Below are 6,000 nucleotides of genomic sequence, written 5' to 3'. Positions count from 1 at the left end.
AACTGACTTATACTTCTCAAGCCTGTTATCTGTAGCTATGAAAAAGAGGATTAAAGAAGAGGATGACTTCCTATTAGAAGAGTGCATGGTCAATGCTTAGTCAGCATTAGCTTCTGAAGATGGTGAGTCTTGGTGCTGGGTAAACAGGCAATCTGTCCCCTTAACTTAAGGTGCCAGGATCTGTTAGGCTGTAGAGATTCACCAGAAATGGGTTACTCCTTTCCTTGAGGGACCCACTTAATTTATAGTTATGGGAGAATGTGATGCAAAACTCACCTTCCTCTTCTCTCTCTAGCTTTTTAACAATGAGGCAGGAAAAGATAAGCTGCAACCCAAGTCTTATATCCGGAAGCCTCAATACTACCATAGCACAGAACTCTTGGCAAAGAGAAATGGAAATGGGCCATCGTAAAGCTCACCTAATATTCTTTCATAGACTGAGCAGGAGAATGAATCCTTCTTTTCTTCAGAGAAGCAGACACTGCCATGGTGCAGAGACTGTAAGTGAGTGACTTGATATTACTTTTGGGAACAGAGGACTGAGAAAGTGTGGAAGGGCCGGTATAACCTCACCCATTCAAGGGTGTCCCTGGCCTAGTGGGATTCTGTTCAATCTCCCTACCATAAAAATTCCTCTTTTTGAATGTGCTTGTGTGTGCAGTTTTAATCGTTGGAGTGAATGGATTTTGTATTAAAGATGTCCCCATTCATGTTTATTAATGGGGAGGTTGTAGAAGCGAGACTGGTGTTTGTTTCATTTATTTAGCACTTGTGACAAGATGGCTCTGCGCCTGGCTGGTGTGAGGACATTATTTTATTGATTAAATAATGTGATGAAAGGGAACGGTGCTTATGTGTTGAGAGATTATTGCCAGAGACACTTGGCCAACAAAGTGCTGAAAGGAGAGAGGCTGATGCTCTCACTGCTAGTTGGTAATTAGCAGCCAGTTGGAACAGAAACTCAGCGATCTGGGGAACGTGCCTGATAGGGTTGCAGGTTTGCATTGGGGAAGGGGAACAGAATCTTGTGTTTGTTTTCCCACTCTTTGACTGAAATAATAAAAAATAATTATCTGCAAATACAGTGATATAAAACAATATCTTTCAAATGGCATGAAAGAAAATGGCCCACATTTATGAAAAAAGGGACATGAGTCTAATCTCAGGTATCATACATAATACTACAAAATACAAAAAAGATGTGTATTACACCACTTTATTGCAATAATAAAAAAAAGTCTCCAACTCTCAGAAGTGTCATAGGAACTACATAAAATGGATGTGTTGTTTAGAGGAAAATATATATGTTTGTGGGGGGAAAATGGAGCTGTACTATTTGAATGTAATTTGAAATTTATCTGTTGGCCTGTGAGGTGATTTGAAAGATGGATATTTTGCCCAAAAGGATGGGAATCTAAAAGAAGCTGAGGTATCTGTGGGTCTGTTTTGTGTGATGACATCAGACTTAATGCTGTCTCCATCAGATGGTATAGCTGTTTGTGAAGGGAGCACATTAAGGCATCTGTGCTCCACTCTTGGAATATTAGTCTATAATCTACCACTTCTATACTTTCTAGAATATTCCACCTATCTTTCTGTTGTTCATTACTATTATTTCTCTTTTTGCTTTTTTTGCTTGAATTCTTGATTTTCATTTTCATGCTGATTTTTCTCCTGTAGTACAACAAATGGTTAAAAAAAAAAAACTTTGACATGTCTCTTCCTAGTTTTCAGTTCCTGATTACTATACGTTTGTTGCTGTGTGGCCTGACCATGGGAAGAGCATTTGTGCCTCAGTTTCCTTCCTTGTAAAATAGTTATAATAATAATGTCTAGTCTTTAGAGTTACTACAAAGATCAAATGATCTACCATAAAGTGCTTATACTATTCATGGCCCCATATAATTGCTACCTATCTGTGCATCCTTAAACAAGTATTGAATAAGCTGATTCATTTCTCACTACACAAAAGCATTTTTTCAAAAAAATGTAAAAAATGCCAGATCTTATCAGGAGCAAGAAAAGGTTATCCACTCTCTCCTCTCCTCTTCAACATAGTACCAAAATTCCTACCCAGAGCAATAAGGCAAGAGGAAAACATAAAGGGGATCCAAATAGGAAAAGATAAAGTTACATGTTCTCTCTTTGCAGATGACATTATCTTGTATCTAAAGAATCCCATAGTCTCTACTCACAAGTTGCGGCGGGCGGCAACCCCGTCCAGCGAGGAAAGGCGACCACCACACGAGGATCCTTCTCAATCACACTTTATTGAGGAGCTGCTTGGTTGAGGGAGAGCTGAAGTGAGGGGCGCCAAAAGGCCAAAAACGCCTGCTTATATACAGTTGGGTGAGCATGGGTTGTTCCCTGATTGGTCTGTGACCGGTTGCTACTAGCAACGGCCACGGGATTGGCTGGGACTAGAACTCACTTGCGCATGCGCGGGGTTTAGGCCGGTAAGTCCGTTAGGCTTTGCCGTTTATGGAGTTATTTACCAGTAAGGCTGCAAGGAAGTAGGCGCCATCTTGTAATGGCGTTGTTGCTGGCTTCCCGCAGTTCCCCCTTTTTGTTTTTGTGCAGGTAAGAGTAGAGGTCTGATCTCTGTGTGCTATTTTGGAACATTGTACTGGCTTTCCCATGAGTGTTATCCATTCATCGGACGCCAGACCCGTCCGATACCTTTTTTCCAGAGGTGGGGTCTAGGGTATCTACCCACGTGCAATCAGACTTGCTCTTCTTGGGGCCTGTTACCCCAGGACTCCCAAGTGCGGTGCTATTGCCCGGCATCCTGCTCTGCTCAAATGCACGCCTATCCCTAGTGCAAGTGAAGCTACCAGCTTCCTGGGGTGCAAAGGCCGTGCAATTGAGGGCTTAGTCCCTTTTTAGGGCTGAAAGCCAAATCTGGGGGGAAGCTCCATACTCCAAGGCGGCTAAAGCCTGTGAAATTACAACCTTGTCCCTTCGTGTTTGGGTTCGCAGGCGACAGACCAACCAGAGGCAGACCACACTGCCCCCTAGGCATAAAAATACGAGTAATGCATGGGACTTCCATGTTGCAGTCTGCAGAAAACAAGGTGGGGAGGAAGGGAGAATCTGCATGCAAGGGCATAGGTACTGGCCATGCCTTAGTCACAGCCCATAGTGTCATTTCTTTTGCTGCCATCGGGGCTGCAGTCAGCACTGTTGCAAGTAGCAGGGGGATCAGTCGTACCACAGGGCAAGTGGATGGCGTCTTCATCTTGCGGGTCTTTATTTTCGCAATGGGTTTCTTCTGTCGTTTCCACAGGCCTGGTCAATCTCGTTGGCACCCAGTGAGGCACTTCTTGGCCCTGAGGAAAAACACAAACAGCTCCCCTGGATCTCGTTATCACCAGATCCGGTCCATGTTAATTTTCAGGCATTGCCGCTTAAAGTGTCCTAATTGGCCACACTTAAAGCAGCCCTTCTGTTTGTTGTCCCTAGCCATGCGAGCGGCAGAAAGCACGGCCGCCGCCAAGCCTGCATTTTTCAATGGGCCTCCCACCTCTCGGCAAGCTTTTACCCATGCCTCAAGGCCCTTTTCCTTTATAGGAATTATCACTCTTTTACATTCCTTGGTACTTTGCTCATAGATTATTTGTTGTACAAGTGGCATGGCAGCATCCAAATTCCCAAGTACATGCTCCGCCGTCTCAAGCATGCGTGCCACAAAATCAGAAAATGGTTCATTGGGCGCCTGAATCACTTTTGTAAGGTTGCCAGCCACCTCTCCTTTGTTTGGCAAGGCCCGCCAATCCTTGTAAAATATCTCATTTACCTGGCGGTAGACTTCAAAGGGGTAGGTGGTCTGTTCCACTGCATAAGCTCCCTGTCCTAGGAGCATGTCCACCGACCATTCGGCTCTCCCTTCTTGGAGATTCTTTCTGAATTGAATTTGTGCCTTGTCCTGAACAATGGACCTAAAGTCAAGGAACTGCCCGTGACTGAGACATGTGCGCGCAATCTCAAACCAATCCGTGGGCGTCATGGCATTAACCGTGAGTCGCCGCAATAAGGCAGTGGTATAACTGGCTGTAACTCCATATGTGCGCACTGACTCCATTAGATCCCTTAGTTGTTTATAAGAGAGTGGCTCATAGGTCCTTTCATCTGTTATTGGGTTCTCAAAGACTGGAAAAGCCGCGGCCAACCTAGACCACATACTTCTCTTTATGAAAATTCCTCCAAAGAAGGATACAACGGGGCAACTGGTTCTTGTCCTTGTCCCTTTTGAGTTTGCTTTTGTTTTGTCTGTCTCGTCCCCGCCGCCTGCGCAGTCGAGGATTTTCCGGAGGGCTGCAGTCCCTCCTCCAGACCCTTATGGGGTCTCCCTTTTCTTTCTTTCATCTTTTTATTTTTATTTTCCTTAGGCCTAACCACTTCCCCCTTTACTGATGAGGACTCCGAAAGACTATCCTGGTGTTTACTAAGGGCCCTTTGACCTTCCTTTATAAGATCTGTGGAGTGTCCATCTTCCAGGCATGAGCGTACCATGCGCCATAAGGGCATCGTCGCTCCCGAGATCTCACCCTTTTCCTGAGCGCTGTCTAAATCCCTGCCTAACTTGTCCCAGCAGACGAGGGTCAAGCCGCCAGAAACCGCGAACCATGGCGCCTGTTGGTCTATATCAGTAAGAACCTTCTTGATAGTTGCCTTGCCAACCTTAAGACCGCGCTGTTTCAGCAATGTCTGAAGAGGAGTGTAAAGGTCCTCGGAATCGGTTGTTTTCCCATGTTGCACCCTTATCTACGAGTGTCTTATCCACGGGCGAAAACCACGTTATCTACCGTGGACTTACTTTCACTTTTAACTTACTCTAGATCAATGCAGCGGCAATCTTTTCCAGGTTCATCACAGCGCAAACAGAGCAAGCACACACCAGCCACCAGCACCCACAGCGGAAGGATAATAAGAAGCACCAGACAGGAACGGCAGTCCACATACCTGAGGGAAGTTACCTCCTCATGCGTTGGGTTCTGGATCCTCTTCGGCCCCTCGCGTGGTTCCCGGGTTTCGGCACCAGTTGCGGCGGGCGGCAACCCCGTCCAGCGAGGAAAGGCGACCACCACACGAGGATCCTTCTCAATCACACTTTATTGAGGAGCTGCTTGGTTGAGGGAGAGCTGAAGCGAGGGGCGCCAAAAGGCCAAAAACGCCTGCTTATATACAGTTGGGTGAGCATGGGTTGTTCCCTGATTGGTCTGTGACCGGTTGCTACTAGCAACGGCCACGGGATTGGCTGGGACTAGAACTCACTTGCGCATGCGCGGGGTTTAGGCCGGTAAGTCCGTTAGGCTTTGCCGTTTATGGAGTTATTTACCAGTAAGGCTGCAAGGAAGTAGGCGCCATCTTGTAATGGCGTTGTTGCCGGCTTCCTGCAACAAGTTACTGGAGCTCATCCAAATTTTTGGCAAAGTAGCAGGATATAAAATAAATCCTCAAAAATCAATGGCTTTTCTATATGCCAAACCTGAAGAGCGAGGCTGAAATCAGGAAAGCAACACCTTTTGCAATAGCCTCAAAAAACATAAAATACTTAGGGATAACCTTAACCAAAGAAGTGAATGACCTCTATGATGAGAACTTTAAAAAGATGAAAAAGGAAATTAAGGCAGAACTAAGGAAATGGAAAAACCTACCATGGTACTGGATTGGGAGAATTAACATGTGAAAATGGCAATATTGCTAAAGGCTATCTACAAATTCAATGAAATACCCATCAATATCCCAACAACATTCTTTTTTTTTTCTCTCTCTGTTCTTATTTTTTTTTTTTTTTTTGCCATTCCTGGGGCTTAGCACACTGGATCTGAGCACCATCCTCAGGCTTCTTTGTGGTCAAGGCTAGCACTCTACCACTTGAGCCACAGTGCCACTTCTGGCTTTTTCTATGTATGTGGTGCTGAGGAATTGAACCCAGAGCTTCATGTATATGGGGCAAGCACTCTACCAGTAGGCCATATTCCCAGGCCCCCCCCCAAC

This window comes from Perognathus longimembris, chromosome 8, assembly GCF_023159225.1.
Source record: "Perognathus longimembris pacificus isolate PPM17 chromosome 8, ASM2315922v1, whole genome shotgun sequence".
NCBI lineage: Eukaryota > Metazoa > Chordata > Mammalia > Rodentia > Heteromyidae > Perognathus > Perognathus longimembris.
The sequence above is the reverse complement of the archived record's forward strand: the minus strand, read 5'-3'. Positions refer to the sequence as shown.